Raw genomic sequence first — 18,588 nt, 5'->3', positions numbered from 1 at the left:
TGGTGGATTTACAGCCAGTTCGTTCTCCCACCCTAAGAGAAGGGGTTCTTCATCAGGGCATTGTGAACTTGGGTTGGATATAATTATCTTCCCCCACACACAAACCTCTAACTTGGGTTTCCTTCTGTTATAATATAGAGCACAAACCACAGTAATATTAGAAACATCCAGGAATTTGTCAGAAATCCCAGATGTTTTCCTATCCTATCACATTGTTGCTGACTTTTTGTCATATCATTTGTACCACCACTACTTCAAAATTACAGTAGTTACTACTACATCATGATGCTACTGGATTTCAATAAAGATTGTTATATATTATGTAATCTTATACATTCCATTTTATGCATTCAAAAACATTCTTCTGACTGCTAGAAGGATCCATGGTATCAAAATAAAACAAAACAGAATCTCAGTACACACATAAACACACACTCACACAAACACACACACACTCACGCAGAACAGATTATGAGGGACTTCCCTGGTGGCCCAGTGGTTAAGACACCGCACTGTCAATGCAGAGGACCCAGGTTCAATTCCTGGTCGGGAAACTAGACCCCACATGCCACAACTAAAAGATCCTGCATTGTTGTTGTTGTTCAGTTACTAAGCCATGTCCAGCTCTTTACAACCCCATGAACTGCAGCACGCTAGGCTTCCCTATCCTTCACTCTCTCCCAGAGTTGGCTCAAACTCATGTCTGTTGAGTTGGTGATGCTATCTATCTAACTATCTCATTCTCTGCCTCCCCCTTCTCCTTTTACCTTCAATCTTTCCCAGCATCAGGGTCTTTTCCAATGAGTAGGGTCTTTTCCAATGAGTTGGCTCTTTTGCAACAGGTAGCCAAAGTATTGGAGCTGCAGTATCAGTCCTTCCAATAAATATTCAAGTTTGATTTCCTTTAGGATTGACTAGTTCGATCTCCTTGCTGTCCAAGGGACTCTCAAGAGTCTTCTCCAGCACCACAGTTCGGAAGTATCAATTCTTTGGTCCAACTCTCACATCCGTACATGATTACTGGACAAACCATAGATTTGACTATAAGGACCTTTGTCGGCAAAGTGATGTTTCTGCTTTTTAATGCGCTGTCTAGATTTGTCATAGCTTTACTTCCAAGGAGCAAGTGTCTTTTAATTTCATGCCCTAAAGAAGATCCCACATGCCGTGACTAAGACACAGTGCAGCCAAATAAAAAAAGAACAGATTTCGAGCCTCTGCACAGAGTATCTCAAGCACTGGGGCATATACAGGAGCTTCCAAACACCTTCCTAAGACCTTCTTAGGATAAAAGAAACATCCTTGTTCCAGGTCTGCCCTGAGATATGATAACAAAACATCCGAATTGTTGTTTGGGGACATTTTTGCCGTGTGTTACAACATAACCACAGGACTAAGCAAGTCTCGAACCCCACTGGGTGCTGTTCTCCTTCCAGGCCTCTCTCAAGAGAACCCTTTCTTTCACTGCCATCGCAGAAGCATCACACACTGCTTGCGTCACTCATACATGAAGCAACTGCCATTTCTCCAACATAATCACTGATAGCGCAGAAGTCCAATAGTTCACAGTCGATGCTCCAAGACGCAATCAATAAAACCAGAAGCCATGTAATAAGGTTAAAAACCTATCAACACATCCTCTTGAGCTGTTGAAACACTCCCTAGCTAGGGAGAAAATTATGAGTAGTTCTTCCACTACATCAATTAGCTGTCACTTTTGGCATTTTCCTATGGGCATTAAAACCAAGCAGAAGTTGTTTTGAATCCCAGCTTTTCCATTGTCTACTGTGAGTGACTGCTGGCTAAAATCCTACCTGAGCATTGAATTTTTCAGCTGAATGATCTTCAATGGGTTGTTCATTCATTCATTCATTCATTCAATCAGCCATGCATTCAATTAACAAAAGCTTTCCGCATGTGCTATAAGCTGTCTCCACCACAGTTCTGAACAGGTAATACAGAAATGGAAAGAACCTGGAGAGACTCAATATCTCAAGACAAAAATCCACAAATGGTTCATAAGCAGTGGGCCCATCTTATTATGTCTCAGAACTCAATATCAGACAGATGGAGTCTCTCAGCAGGAAGGAAAGGGGTTAAGGACACCATAGATATGTCTCAGAACCAGGTTAGGATGGTTACCTGAAACAGACCCGGTCTGCAAAGGAACATGGGCTGGACACAATGGAATGAACATGAGTGGTTGAAACAAAGCTCCATCAAGGCAGTTAAAGAGAAGATTGCAGCGGGACTTCCCTGAAGGTCCAGTGGTTAAGAATCCGCCTGCCAATGCAGGGGACATGGGTTAGATCCCTGGAACAGGAACTAAGATCCCATATGTCGTGGGGCAACTAAGCCCACATGCACCACAACTACTGAAGCCCTCAGTGCTCTAGAGCCTTCTAGCTGCAACAAGACACCACAAGCAGAAGCCTTGGAACCACAACTAGAGAGCATCCCCCACTCTCCCCAGTTAGAGAAAGCCTGTGTGCCAGCACAGATAAAAATAAACAAACAAACAAATAAATTTTTTTTAAAAGAAAAGACTGCAGGAGGCTACTCAGCATGTGGGTGGAGAACAGGAGCTGTAAATCCAGGGTCAAGAAAGATTTCAGAAGGACATGATAACATTTCTCCAGGGCAAAGCAGAGCTTATGCTACCCCCCCATGGAAGCACAGCTTAGGTTACCCATCCTGGCTCTGGGGAGAAGGCTTGGCAAGAACAAGACAAGCTAACAGACACCAAAGCTGACAGTCAGACCAGGTCACTGCACACACAGGATGGAGAAGAGCGTGTAGGAGCTGAGTAGTCACTGAAGCATGAAACCTAGGCTGACAACAAAAGAGAACCAGGGCATGGGGCAGGGGCCTCCAAGAGTCCTCACGTCTCGGGTTTAGGAAAATGACTAGTGCTAAGCAGAGAGTAAGGGACCTGACACAGTGCCTGTCCTGTCTCGATGGGGACTGGCTCTGAACTTGGGCAAGGTTGGGGTGGATACATAAGTGGCTTCTGTGGCACTAGCTTTGAGGCACCAGAAAAGGTGAAGCAGAGGAAGTGAATGATGGGAGGGGGTTGAGCCAACCAATGGTTCAGCTTTAAAATGTGGCTGACACCTTCCCCGGCAGTCCAGTGGTTAAGACTCCACAGTTCCAATGCAGGGGGCACAGGTTTGATCCCTGGTCAGGGACTAAGATCCCACACGCTGCATGGCAAGGCCAAAATGTGTAAAAAATAATAACAATAATAATAATAAAACGTGGCGAAGAAGAGATGTGAACAGGCTCCCCTATCACTTCTCTACGACTTTATCAACACCCTCCCTATCTTGGAAATACCCCAGCATCTAAAGGTCTACTGGATCAGGATTTGCCAAGAATACGTTGTTGTTCAGTCACTCAGTCATGTCCGACTTTGTGGCCCCATGGACCACAGCATACCAGGCTTCCCCATCCTTCACTATCTTCCGAATTTGCTCAAACTCATATCCATTGACTCAGTGATGCCATCCAACCACCTCATCCTCTGTCACCCCCTTCTTTTCCTGCCCTCAATCTTTCCCAGCATCAAGGTCTTTTCCAATGAGTCAGCTAAGAAAATACACTACTCTGATTACCACATGAAAACTGTCAGAGAAACTCAATTCTAGTGACTCATAGCAGTTGCCTAAGAATACACCGTGAAAAATATTCACATATCAGAGATGAATCCATTTCAAAAAGCAGCTCTTCCTACTGCAAATTACACTAAAAATCCTGGGAAATACAAAAATTTCTTACATCTAGACTTAAGTTTGTGAGGTTAAACATCTGTAAATCTGAATCATGAGTTTGCACTTAAGACAATCAATCCTCCTCAAGGACAACCAAAGTCCCTGTCATAACAGATCAACCGTATTTTTCATGTCAAACAACTTAACATTTTTATTGTAATCTTTTTACATAACAGGCCCAAGTAGAAGATGTCTTTTAAAATTGGGTGGTCTCTATTTTCAAATTTTAATTTACAAAAATATGCTTTGCTTTGTCATGAGGAAACACCAACCTTAAAATGGTATGTACGTGCTTAGTCGCTCAGTCATATCCAACTCTTTGCAGCCCTATGGTCTGTAGCCTGCCAGGCTCCTCTGTCCATGGGATTCTCCAGGCAAGAATACTGGTGCGGGTTGCCATTTCCTTCTCCAGGGGATCTTCCCAACCAAGAGATTGAACCCACTTTGCAGGTGGATTCTAAGTGGTGTATCACTATATTACTAAAGGAGTGGAAAATCACAGAAATGAACATATTTGTATAAGGCTTCTGAGATTAGGGTAATTTTTTCAAATTTTTCTTTAATGTTGTCATATCAGCTTTCTAAAAATAAATATTCAAATGTCCTTCTTTCCCTGACTTACTCCGAACTAGAAAACTGAACTGGTCTAGTCTTTGATTAAGTATCCTCTGTGTTGCTGATACATAAACTCACATGTTATACAGTCACCTCTGCTGCTGGCTCAGCCTCTCCCTTACAGGCTGGCTGTCACTAAGAAGTTGCTCTGACCTTGTTGTTGTCTGAAGACCCCTCCAAAGCACATTAACATAAACATGCTCTACAAGTTTTGAAAGTAAAAGTTTCTGAAGGCTTTATAACATCTCCCCCTCCCTTTCTGGGACAATTGCACCAAAAGTCACATGGGAACTCTGCTCAATGTTATGTGTCTCCCTGAATGGGAGGGGAGTTTGGGGGAGAATGGATACATGTATATGCATGGCTGAGTTCCTTTGCTGTCCACCTGAAACTATCACAAAATTGTTGATTGGCTGTATTCCAATACAAAATAAAAAGTGTAAGGGAAAAATTTCACCTTATGTTCAGGGAAGTAAAAACTTCTGCAGTCCCCAGAGCCTTCTCCTTCTAACATCAAGTTTGGGTTAAAAGCCAAACATATAAGGCTAAATTCAAAGAGCCCAAATAAAAATTTCTGCTTGTTCATTGAAAAATGAAAATCTTTCCCATGAAGAATGATTGAATGGGAGCTGATTGCCCAGTCAGTATCTGTATTTGGAATTAGCAAATAATAAAATGACAGTTAAAGTTACTTTGCAATTTTTTATATATAATGAAAGATATTAGGTGATCATACTTGTTGTAGGTTGAATTGTGTCCCCCCAAGAAGTTATCTTGAGGTCCTCACCACCCCACCCCGGGACCTGTGAATGTGACTATTCAGAAATAGGGTCTTTACAGATGTAATCAAATCACGATGAGGTTATCAGAGTGGGTCCTAACCCAGTATGTTGTTGTTCAGTCACTAAGTCGTGTCCGACTCTGCCACCCCATGGACTGCAGCACGCCAGGCTTCCCTGTCCTTTACTGTCTCCTGGAGTTTGCTCAAACTCACGTCCACTGTGATGCTATCTAACCACCTTATCCTCTGCCACCTCCTTCTCCTTTTACCTTCAGTCTTTCCCAGCATCAGGGTCATTTCCAATCAGTCAGCTCTTCATATCAGGTGGCCCAAGTATTGGAGCTTCAGCTTCAGCATCAGTTCTTCCAGTGAATATTCAGGGTTGATTTCCTTTAGGAACCCAATATAACTCGTGTCCTAATAAAAGGAAAATGCCATGTGAAAACAGAGACACACAGGGGAATACCATGTGACAATGGAGGCAGAGATAAGTGCTGTAGCTGCAGACTTCCCTAGTGATCCGGTGGTTCAGAAGCTGCCTACCAATGCAGGGGGACATGGGTTCAATCCCTGATCTGGGAAGACCCTACATGCCTCAGAGAAACTAAGCCCCTGAGACACAAATACTGAGGCTGTGCTCTAGAGCCCAGGAGCCACAACTATTGAGCACAGGTGCCACAAATATTGAAACACAGACACCCTAGAGCCCGTGCTCCACAACAGGAGAAGCTACTGCAATGAGAAGCCCTCGCAATACAACTAGAGAGTGGCCCCCTGCTTGCTGTAACTAGAGAGAAGCCCGCGTGCAGCAGTGAAGACCCAGTTCAGTCAAAAATAAATAAAACAAAATTTGTACACCCATGGTGGATTCATGTCAATGTACGGCAAAACAAAACAAAACAAAAAACCAATAAGTAGCATTAAAAAAAAAAAAGAAAGAATCTGCCTGCTAATGCAGAGGACACGGGTTCGATCCCTGGTCTGGGAAGATTCCACAATGCCTTGGGGCAACTAAGCCTATGTGCCACAATGACTGAAGGCTGCGAACCCTAGAGCCCCTGCTCTGCAACAAAAGAAGCCACTGCAATGAGATGCCTACATCCCACAACAAAGAGTAGGCCCCACTTGCTGCAATTAGAGAAAGCACAACAGCGAAGACCCAGCTCAGCCAAAAATAAATTAAAAAATAATTTTTTTAATTACTTAAAAATAAAAGTGATGTAGCTGTAAATCCAGAAACACCAAGGATTATTGGCAAACCACCCTAGTAGCTCAGATGGTAAAGCATCTACCTGCAATGCAGAAGACCCGGGTTCTATCCCTGGGCCGGGAAGATCCCCTGGAGAAGGAAATGACTACCCACTCCAGTAGTCTTGCCTGGAGAATTCCATGAACAGAGGAGCCTGGCAGACTACAGTCCATGGGGTTGCAGAGAGTCAGACACGACTGAGCGACTAACATACACACCAGAAGCTAGGAAGAGGTCAGTAAGGATCCCTCGACTAATTTCAGAAGGAGCTGACACTTTGATTTCAGACTTGCAGCTTCTGGAAGTGTGAGACAATAAAATTCTGTCATTTTGGACCGCCAGCTTGGGGTATTTTGTCATAGCAGCCCTTGGAATCTAATACAGTGTCTCTGCTTCTTATTGCTAATTTTCACAACACTGTGAGATTCTTGGTGGACTTTTCCTTGAAAGTACCTTGTTCATTTGACTAGTGTTAAGAGAAATGATAACGAACCAGTCCCACATAGTGCATGCAACAGGTTTAGTTTTCACTGTGTGTAACAAAAGGTCCCGAGTGCTAGGGTGGCCAGATAAAATGCAGGATGCTTCATTAACTTTGAATTTCAGACAAACAGTGAATAATTCTTTAGTTAAGTATGTCCTATGCATTATGTGGGACATACTTACTATAAAATTATTCACTGTTTATCTGAAACTCAAATTTAAGTGGATATTTTTATTTTTTTAATCTGGCAGCCTTATAGATTAGTTAATATTCCACCTCATAGATGCAAAGCATGCTTCTGGAATATTCCATCATTTGCTGTTTGTTTCTACTCCTTGAGCCAACGAGACAAAGTGCTGTATATTGAATACTATATAGCCGGTTCTTCCCCTTCAGTTTCAAGTCGCTCCAGTTTAATTTGTAGACACTGTTAACAATTATAGATGGATGATGATTGCTCTGGTGAGTTTGCTTTGGGTAAGCACCATGACATCCATACAGCTTTTATAATATGCTACACAATCAATAAAAAGAAATTAGAACCATCAATTCTACATGCGAAGATGTAATCAGCTTTCAGGGGCATTTTAAATTCTTTATGTCAATGTTATGACCAACAGCAGAATATAGGAAAGAACACAAAAGGATTTTTTTTTTTTTTTTGCTTTTCACCCACACTAAATTAATTATTTCTCATAAAAATGTAATATCTCCCTTTATGGATAATGCTGGTATTAGGGGACTTTGTAATCTGCCACTTCAATCTTATTTTTTATTCTCCCTGGACCTCTGCTTCTTCATCTGTAAAATTAAGGAGGTAGAAGTCGCAATTCCAGAGCCTTTGTCAGGATTGTGGAGTTAGCCGCAGGCTTAATCAACCTTTCTGTCTACTCCCTTTTGCCCCCTCACCACAGAGGACCCCCACCTCCCATCAAAGTCCCTATTCCCTAGGGTTGAGGAGGCCTTCCCATGCAAAACAGACACCACAAAAGAAACAATTATTAAATTGACTGTATACATCAAAAGACGCTATGAACAAAAGTAAAAGGCAAATGACAAACTGGAAAAGATATTTGCATTGTACAGAAAAATGTCAACATATCACAAAAAATTTAAGGAAAGGACATAATAGGCAATTCACATACTTACAAATACATACATATGTATATGTGTGTGTCTACACACATATATCTATGTACACATAGAGGTGATAAACATATGAAAATACATTCATCTATTGGTAATTAAAGAAATATGAGATAAGGAAGAACACATCATTTTGCCTATTAAATTGTTAAAATTCTTTTAAGAAAACAATCCCATATTAGAGAAGTGTACTCTCATACCCTGCTGGCAACTGGATGGTAATATAATATTTTACAAATCAACTTAGTAATTCATGTTAAAGGTCTTAAAATCTATCGATATTTTAATTCAGCAATTACATTTCTGGGAATTGTGTTCAAAAATTCATCTTAAGATCTCATTCACTATATCACTACTGACAGCAATAACTTGGAAACAACCTAAATTTAAGTTTGAGTCAATAAATTATGATACAACTATACAGTCGAGTTGTTGCTGTTATTGTTGTTGTTCAGTCACTCAATCATGTCCTACTCCTTGCAACTCCATTAACAGCAGCACATCAGGACAGTAGTATGCAGCGATTTAAAAGTACATGGTTGGGGGGACAGGCGGTGAGAATGGAATATGGAATTAACAAATACAAATCACTATTCATAATATGGCAACACAGTCCAATATTCTTGCCTGGAAAATTCCATGGACAGAGGATCCTTCTGGGCTATATAGTCCACGGAGTTGCAAGAGTCGGACATGACTGAGAAACTGAGCACCACCACCAATTCATAAAATAGGGAAGCAACAAGGATTTACTGCAGTGCACAGGGAATTTATATTCAATATCTTATAATAACCTATAATAGAATATAATCTGAAAAAATAACGGAGTCACTTTGCTGTATACCTAAAACTAACACAACACTGTAAATCAACTATAGTTTTAAAAATAAATTAAAGAACATGGTAGAAGAGTACTTAATGACATGAAATATGTTTATAATACATTAAAATTATTTTAAAGCAATTTACCAATAGTATGATCTCACTATTCTCAAAGAAAATAGATATACATAAACATATAACCTTACATAAAAGACTAGAAGGATACAGAAAAGTTAATAATAAACAGTAATAATAACTACTTCTAGGCAGTGGAATGAAGAGTATTTTTTTTCTCCCTCCTACTTTCAAGGTTTTCTACAACAATTATGCACTATTTTCATGCTAAGGAAAAAATACAAATATTTTATATTAATTCATCTATCCTATCTTAAAAACTGCCCTTTGCTGACCTGCTGTAGGTTAATATGATAAATCAAGCCTATTAATCTGCTCGTTTATAAAAATAATGCTTTATCCCAGTGAACTAGCTTAGAACATTTGGTTGCAAGAAGCAGAATTTCTAGTTTGGACTAGACAAAGCCAAAAGAGGAATTATAAAAAGTAGGGTTACATACAGATCCTGTAATAAACAATGTGACTGGGGCCACATGGAATGACAATTTCTAAAAGAAAGAAGAACAATTAGAGAAAAGAGAAGGCTTGCCAGGAAAAAATTTAATATATGTCCACAATACCAGTCAAAGTACAGATATTTTTAGCAGGCCACTGAATATTTTCTCTGGTGAACTTCCGGTCTGACTTAGAGTTCCCAAATAGTGTCTGAGGTGCAGAGCTGAGTGCAGGGGGCTATTGGGGTGTGTCCTTGGGAAGGATGTCACCTGTAAGGAGGCAAAGAGGGCAGGTCTAGGCAGAGGGAGGGGCCGATTACCATGCAGTTGCCACTAAGACCTCAGCCAATCCTACGAAGAGCAGGAGTTGCAATAGTTGCTGCAGATTGAGGCAAAGGAGGTGGGCTTTTATACCCCCCACCCCAGCCAGGAATAGGTATACCTTCCGGCAAGGCAGATCCCTGCACTGGAGGTCCCCTCACAGTGAAGGACACAGCTGTGAGCCTTTGGCAGCCCATATGCCCAGCACTCACGGCCTGGGTGTGCCAGCCTGGAGGGGCGGTCAGGGTGGGTGCCACAGTCTATCAGTGTGGTAGAGCAGGGTCAAGCCCATTCTCACCTCCTTTCCAAGAGCATGAATGTGTGTGTTCAGTCGCTTCAGTCATGTCCAACTCTTTGTGATCCTATGGACCATAGCCCACCAGGCTCCTCTGTCCATGGAATTTTTCAGGCAAGAATATTGGAGTGGATGGAGAACAGTGTGGAGATTCCTTAGAAAACTGGAAACAGAACTGCCATACAACCCAGCAATCCCACTGCTGGGCATACAAACTGAGGAAACCAGAATTGAAAGAGACATGTGTACCCCAATGTTCATCACAGCACTGTTTACAATAGCCAGGGCATGGAAGCAACCTAGATGTTGATAGGCAGACAAATGGATAAGAAAGCTGTGGTACATATACACAATGGAATATTACTTGGCTATTAAAAAGAACGCATTTGAATCAGTTCTAATGAGGTGGATGAAACTGGAGCCTATTATACAGAGTGAAGTAAGTCAGAAAGAAAAACACCAATACAGTATATTAACGCATATATATGGAATTTAGAAAGATGGTAATGATGACCCTATATGTGAGACAGCAAAAGAGATACAGATATGAAGAACAGACTTTTGGACTCTATGAGAGAAGGTGAGGGTGGGATGATTTGAGAGAATAGCATTGAAACATGTATATTACCATATATGAAATAGATCACCAGTCCAAGTTCGATACATGAAACAGGGCACTCAAAGCCAGTGCACTGGGACAACCGTGAGGGATGGGATGGGGAGGGAAGAGGGAGAGGGTTCAGGATGAGGGACACATGTGCACCCATGGCTGATTCATGTCAAGGTATGGCAAAAGCCACCACAATATTGTAAAGTAATTAGTCTCCAATTAAAATAATTAATTAAAAAATAAAATAAAAAAGAAAAAGATTAAAAGAAAAAGAAATACATAAGGAACTTAGCAAAGATATCTTTCAGCATGGGAACCAAATTAATACTCATCCATAAAACCCTTTGGAGAAGGCAATGGCACTCCACTCCAGTACTCTTGCCTGGAAAATCCCATGGATAGAGGAGCCTGGTAGGCTGCAGTCCATGGGGTCGCTACGAGCCGGACACGACTTAGCAGCAGCAGCAGCAGCCTAAAACCCTTGTCCTTTGGAAGATGCAGTGCTTCACTGAAAATTTTTACTGATCCAACATGTACACAACTTAAAATGGAGGTTTACATTAATAAATATGAATGTCTGGAAAAAAAAAAAGAATATTGGAGTGTGTAGCCATTTTCTTCTCCAGGGGATGTTCCCAACACAGAAATTGAACCAGAGTCTCCTGCATCTCTGGCACTGCTGGCAGATTCTTCACCCCTGAGCCACCAGGGAAAAGTTTAATCTTTCAAAAGTATGTGTGTCAAGTCACTCAGTCATGTCCCACTCTGTGTGACCCCATGGACTGTAGCCCACCAGGCTCCTCAGTCCATGGAATTCTCCAGGAAAGAGTATTGAAGTGAGTTGCCATGCCCTCCTCCAGAGGACTTTCCAACCCACGGATAGAACTCGCATCTCATGTCTCCCACATGGGCAAGCGAGCCAAAGGTATAGCTACACTCAAAAAATAAAATAAGTGTGACTTCCTTGGCAGCCCAGTGGTTAAGAATCCACCTTCCAATGTAGAGGGACATGGGTTCAATCCCTAATGGGGGAACTAAAATCCCACATGCCTCAGTGCAACTGAGCTCACGTGCTGCAATAAGAGAAACCTGAATACCACAGCTAGAGAAAGTCTGCACATGGTAATGAAGAGGCTGCGCAGTCAAAATAAAAAAATAACATAAGCATATCTGTCACCCGAAAAAAAGAAAATCTAGTGACAAGGAGGGGCTGAAGACACAGACCTACCGTGTTCTGGGATGAGAAGTGGGTGATGCTGGCTACAACATTGAGGCTACAGAGGATGAAATCTGGAACCCAGGTACTGGTGGCTTCCAGTGCCTGTTGATAAAAATTAACAGAAGACTTACCCCTCCAACTCCAGTACTCTTGCCTGGAAAATCCCATGGATGGAGGAGCCTGGTAGGCTGCAGTCCATGGGGTCACTAGGAGTCGGACACGACTGAGCAACTTCACTTTCACTTTTCCCTTTCATGCATTGGAGAAGGAGATGGCAACCCACTCCAGTATTCTTGCTTGGAGAATCCCAGGGACAGGGAAGCCTGGTGGGCTTCCATCCATGGGGTCGCACAGAATCGGACACAACTGAAGCGACTTAGCAGTAGCAGCAGCATACTCAGGCCAAGCAAAGGCTCACACTCAACAGGGGTGGATGTTTGGGTTGGTGACTCACCAGGTAAAAAAATCACAACCACTGAGGTGCTTGCTGAAAGCAAAGGGAACATGGAATGGGTAGGGGAAAAAAGGAATTTATAAATGCCAACTCTAATATTATACTCAGGTACATAAATGAGGATTGTAGTAGCTGTACATATATTTTTCGTTACTTTTTCATTGATACATTTTTCCATCTACCTTTTCCTTATTTTATATAAGGTATGGTGGATGTAACAAACTTTATAATGTAGTTTTATAGGATTATAAAGGTTACAGGATATCAAATTGGGATTCTGACAAAATTAAAGGAGGTTTGGGGGACTTTCCTGGTGGTCCAGTGGTTAAGACTCCTCGCTCCCAATCCAGGTGATGCGGGTTCAATCCCTGGTCAGGGAACTAAGACCCTGCATGCCGGATCGGGAAGGAAGGGGGAGGGAGAGTTTGAACATCACTTAGAAGCAAAGATGAAAGTGTGTATTGACCAAAGAATGATGATTAATGCAGTTCTGTAAGTTTGGTCCAATTAGGTGGGGGTGAAAAAGTGAAAGTGTTAGTCGTTCAGTTGTGTCCAACTCTTTGCAACCACATGGACTGTAGCCCACCAGGCTCCTCTACCCATAGAATTCTCCAGGCAAGAACACTGGAGTGGGTTGCCATTCCCTTCTCCAGGGAATCTTCGTGATCCAGGGAAGGGGAAGAGACACAAAACATTCCCCAGAAGCAGGTGCATGAACTGAAAGGAGGCTGCTGCTGCTGCTGCTAAGTCACTTCAGTCATGCCCAACTCTGTGCGACCCCATAGACAGCAGCCCACCAGGCCCCTGTGTCCATGGGATTCTCTAGGCAAGAATACTGGAGTGGGTTGCCATTTCCTAGGTCTCCCTTTTTTGGGGAGAGAGTATGTTTCTAATGGACTAAGAGACAGCTGTGTCACCTTAGGCAGGAATACCTTATTGCTGTTGTTTGAATTTTTAAATATGGGTATGTGCTTAATTGCTTCAGTTGTGTCCAACTTTTTGCGACCCCATGGACTGTAGCCTGCCAAGCTCCTCTGTCCATGGGGATTCTCCAGACAAGAATACTGGAGTGGGTTGACATGCCCTCCTCCGGGGGATCTTTCCGACCCAGGGATCAAACCCATGTCTCTTATGTCTCCTGCATTGGCAAGTGGGTTCTTTACCACTAGCACCACCTGGGAAGGCCTGACCAGGGACCAAATCCCAGGCCCTTGCCTTAGGAGAGCAGAGTCTCAGCCACAGGACCACCAGGGAAGTCCCCTCATGCCTCAGTCTTAATGCCTAGTCATTGACTTTCCTTCATTTCCATGCTAAAATCATCATACTCAGTAGAGGGAAGAGAGTTTACTTATTACTCATTTACTTATTCAACAAACTTTTAAGAGAAACTACTGAATATTGTGCTCTGATGGTATTTCTTTGACCACAAAATAAAATGTTAGCACTCTTCTAGAAAGTATATTGGATGTCATGGCACACTTCTTGTGTGTTAACATCAGACCTCATCCCATCTTTCCTTCCTTCCCTTTTTTTATGTTGCATCATTTTTTACCTGTTTCAAATTTCTTTAATCACACTGAACAGGGAGAGGGGGTACCTTAGATTCTTCCTGAGACAAAGAAAAGGTAAATTAACAATACATCTGTATATTTATGACTGCAGTTAAAAGAATGCTCAACTCAAGAGTGATTTAAACAATAAAAACATACACATAATCCTTTCAAGTAATAAGTCTGAAGATGCACTGTACAGGAATTGGTCCAGCAGCTCAGTGATGTCTTTGAGGTCCCAGGCTCCTTCCATCCTTTTGCTCTGAGAGCCTCAACACATTGGATTTTCATCCTCTGGTTGGTTGTCTCATGGTATTAAGATGGCTACAACTCCAAATATCATGTTCTCACACCACAGAACATAACCCCAGAAGAGGGGACAAATGACCTCCTCAGACAAATCTCTCCGACTTCCCAACTGCATCCCAGCAGACTTCTCTGCCATCGGGTCATATTGACATCATTAGCTGCAAACACATTAAGAAAATGAGAAAACCTGACATCTTTAACCTCACTCAAGAGAGCTGCACTTTGGGGCTTCCCTGGTGGTCCGACGGTTAAGATGCCAGCTCTCAGTGCAGGGGGCCCAGGTTCAAACCCTGGTCAGGGAACTAGATCCCACATGCCACAGTTAAAGATCCCACATACTGCAACTAAGACCCTGCACAGCCTCATTAATTAATTACTTCTTTAAAAAAGAGAGAGGTGAACTTTGCTACATGGGAAGAGGTGGTATAAAATACACACAGAGTAGACAATCAATTGACAGCTTTAGATACAGGACATATGGACGGGGCTGGTGGTGAGTAGAGGGGTGGACACATGTTTACATATCTACATAAAGATAAAGCCTTTTTTTGGTCCAACTTTAAGGCCGAAATTTTTGCCTTCAAGGTTTCTAATTACATATCATGATATATATGCCTGATGCAAAGAAGTGACTCACTGGAAAAGACCCTGATGCTGGGAAAGATTGAAGGCAGGAGGAGAAGGGGACGACCGAGGATGCAATGGTTGGATGGCATCACCGACTCAATGGGCATGAGTTTGAGCAAGCTCTGGGAGTTGGTGATGGACAGGGAAGCCTGGTGTGCTGCAGTCCATGGGGTCTCAGAGTTGGACAGGACTGAGCTACTGAACTGAACAGATCATGACATATGTCACAACACTCCCACACATTCTGTCTCCCTTGCTGGGCTCACTCCCCAGTCTCCTCACACACAAGAAGCCTTCAATAAATTGTTCTGTTTGGAATGGCTGACATTACTCAGACATATTTCTAGGTGATATCTATCCTCTTCTTGATAACTACCATACTTGTCTGGAAGCCTAGTGAGTCACAATGAATACGTTGTGTGTGTATGCGTGTGAGTCTCTCAGTCATGTCCGACTCTTTTCGATACATGGGCTGTAGTGTGCCAGGCTCCTCTGTCCATGAAATTCTCCAGGCCAGAATACTGGAGTGGGTAGCCATTCCCTTCTCCAGGGGATCTTCCCGACCCAGGGATCGAACCCAGGTCTCCCACATTGCAGGAAGATTCTTTACCATCTGAGAATAAGCTACTATATGTAATTTAGTAATTTGGGGAAAAAACTCCAATAAAAACATTATATTCAAATAGGATTATAAAGTATTTATTACTATCTAATACTTCACCATATACTAAACACTCCCATATTCACTATCTTATTAATCCTCACTGTGAGTCTGTAAGATTAATACCACTGTTAGCATTTTACAGATGAAGAAATAACAGCTTATTAAAATTAAGTGACTTTGGTTAATAATAAGTGACAGACTAGGACTTTAGGTCACTGGAAATGGCAACCCACTCCAGTACTCTCGCCACAGTCCGTGGGGTCAGAGACATCTGAGTGCACAAGTGCGTACACACACACACACACACACACACACACACACACACACACACCACACAGTGTAACTGGAGAAATTACACCAACTACTTTTAGGTTCTACAAAACAGGAAAGAATCCACTGGTTTCTCATACTTTTTTAGAATTATACGGCTTTAGACATGTCACTTAAAGTCTCTGTGTCTTTGGTACTTTGTTCTACAACATTAGGGCCTTAAATAGATTAAAGTTTCCCAAGTACCACTGTAACAACCAGAAAAGATGACCTAGTAAATCTCTTGAGCCTTACCTGAGTAATATCTGAATGATTACCCCTGCCACGATCCCTTTTCTTCCAAGCCTTATTCCCAACATGGTTTTACCCATTCATACATTCATTCAGAAAAACATTTATGAAGCAACTGCCATGGGCCAGAAATTTTCAGGAAAAAATAAAGCAACAGAAACAGAGTTCAGTGCTTGGGTTTTCACTGTCAAAAACTTTATACCCCTGCCCAGAGTATCAAAATTTTATAGAAAGATTAAAAGTGGTCAACTTCTCAGGTTTCTCTGTGTTCTAAAGGGCTGTGAATCTATGGCTTCAGAAGTGAGAAATCAAATTAAGAGAATGATTATAAGAAAAAAAAGACCTCTAGGGAGAGAAATAATTAGTGAAAGGAAAAGACCAGACATAACAGCTCAGTCTTCTCCCATTAACACTTCTTCAAATAACACAGCATTTGAGTGGGCTCCAGACAGAACCAACCCTTCCAAAGACCCCACTGTGACCCATTCCTACATCCGTCACATCTCCCCACGGGGCCGCTGTGCATGCTCCCAAGATTTATTCCAGAGCTTGATGGTCAGATCACAGAGACCCACCTGGGACCCTGGGCATAGCCCTTCCCTGTGCCTTTGAAATCCCAGACTTCCTAGTGGTAAAGATGGGTAGTGATAGATGTTTATGACTCCAAAGGGCCACTGTGAAGATTAATGACTTATGTTTGGCAAAGTGTTTTTAAATCCCTAGATGAGAAGTGTTCATGTGGCTGACTGCTGCAGGATTAGTATTCACTGGTTTAAATTGGTTACTGCCGCCATATTTCAAAAACCCCCAAAAGACCCAGATGAAAGACAATGCCCAGGAGTCCACTGATGGCTTTCAGACTGCACTTCCCCAGAGGCTGAGACGCTGACAGAGATAGAATGCCCCTGTTCAGCACCACCTTTGCAGAGACACATTGCATCTTTACTTTCAGATGTGGGATCAAGAGCATAAAAGTCACATTTGAACCAACATCTGATGTCCCCCTTGAGGCCACACTGCAGACTGCCACCACACTGTTCTGTTTATGGAAGATTTCCAGACTAATAGCAAAATGATGTCTTATGGGAGTGCCCAAGGGGGGAAGACTGAGTGCAGATTTATCTTGCTATTTAGAAAAATAATTAGTAAATAAGTTTGAGTGATGATCACAGAAAATCCAAACTAGTTTAATATGTTTGCGTCTAATGATGTGTAAATTGGTCAGAAACTATACTTACAAACTGATTATTCTTAGGAAAAAACAGAGCAAAGGCCAATTTTGGAACCATTGTCTATTTCAAGACAGATTTTTTTTTTTGGAGGGTCGGCACTTGAGCAACTTAGGCTTTGAAAGATAAAAAATAAAATTCATGTTGATGTTTGGCAGAAAAACCAACAAAATTCTGTAAAGGAATTATCCTTCAACTGAAAAAAAAGATAAAAAATAAATTGCATTGATCCAATAAAGAGAAAATAAAATTCCTATATAGGTTTTCAACTGTGAAGCATTTTTCCTGACCTTTCAAGTTTTTTTGAAGCATATTAAAAGCATCAACATAAGAAAGAGATGCAATTTGTAATTACATAACCTATACAGCACTCTAAAAGGTTTCCATAATACCACTGGAGCAGATCTTGGACCTTGAAATAGTCACAAGTGCAGTGAAAATCTGCATTTGAAAAGTTCTAACGCCTTGTGAAGTCCGTTTTCACAAAAATAGATGGAGTAAACCCTTGACCTACAGACAAATTAGATTTTAGGTGAATGTGCTAAATCACTTTAGTTCAGTTCAGTTCAGTTCAGTTCAGTCGCTCAGTCGTGTCCGACCCTTTGCAACCCCATGAATTGCAGCACGCCAGGCCTCCCTGTCCATCACCAACTCCCAGAGTCTACCCAAACCCATGCCCATCAAGTCGGTGATGCCATCCAGCCATCTCATCCTCTGTCGTCCCCTTCTCCTCTTGCCCCCAATCCTTCCCAGCATTAGGGTCTTTTCCAATGAGTCAACTCTTCTCATGAGGTGGCCAAAGTATTGGAGTTTCAGCTTCAACATCAGTCCTTCCAATGAACACCCAGAACTGATCTCCTTTAGGATGGACTGGTTGGATCTCCTTGTAGTCCAAGGGACTCTCAAGAGTCTTCTCCAACACCACAGTTCAAAAGCATCAATTCTTCAGTGCTCAGCTTTCTTTACAGCCCAACTCTCACATCTGTACATGACTACTGGAAAAACCATAGCCTTGACTAGATGGACCTTTGTTGGCAAAGTAGTGTCTCTGCTTTTTAATACACTGTCTAAGTTGGCCATAACCTTCCTTCCAAGGAGTAAGCGTATTTTAATTTCATGGCTGCAATCACCATCTGCAGTGATTTTGGAGCCCAGAAAAATAAAGTCAGACACTGTTTCCACTGTTTCCCCATCTATTTCCCATGAAGTGATGGGACCAGATGCCATGATCTTAGTTTTCTGAACGTTGAGCTTTAAGCCAACTTTTTCACTCTCCTCTCTCACTTTCATCAAGAGGCTCTTTAGTTCTCCTT

The 18,588-nt window shown here is 42.0% G+C and overlaps 1 protein-coding gene and 1 non-coding gene across 2 annotated transcripts in view; one reads left to right on the top strand and one right to left on the bottom strand.

Annotated features, from left to right (window-relative positions):
- LOC145515391 (uncharacterized) overlaps positions 1-18,588 on the bottom strand; it is a 674,380-nt gene that overhangs the window by 624,300 nt on the left and 31,492 nt on the right. Inside the window, exons 2-3 of the mRNA XM_081515667.1 lie at positions 5,436-5,583; positions 4,043-4,250 (exon numbers count right to left, since the gene is read on the bottom strand). The gene's annotated coding sequence lies outside the window, so the exon portion shown is untranslated. The remainder of the gene's footprint in view (positions 1-4,042; positions 4,251-5,435; positions 5,584-18,588) is intronic.
- Positions 482-554, top strand: TRNAD-GUC (transfer RNA aspartic acid (anticodon GUC)). Its single transcript has one exon. It is a non-coding gene; the product is annotated as a tRNA-Asp (tRNA).

This window comes from Giraffa tippelskirchi, chromosome 1, assembly GCF_054371585.1.
Source record: "Giraffa tippelskirchi isolate mGirTip1 chromosome 1, T2T-mGirTip1v1.2.pri, whole genome shotgun sequence".
Lineage (NCBI taxonomy): Eukaryota > Metazoa > Chordata > Mammalia > Artiodactyla > Giraffidae > Giraffa > Giraffa tippelskirchi.
The sequence above is the reverse complement of the archived record's forward strand: the minus strand, read 5'-3'. Positions and strand labels throughout refer to the sequence as shown.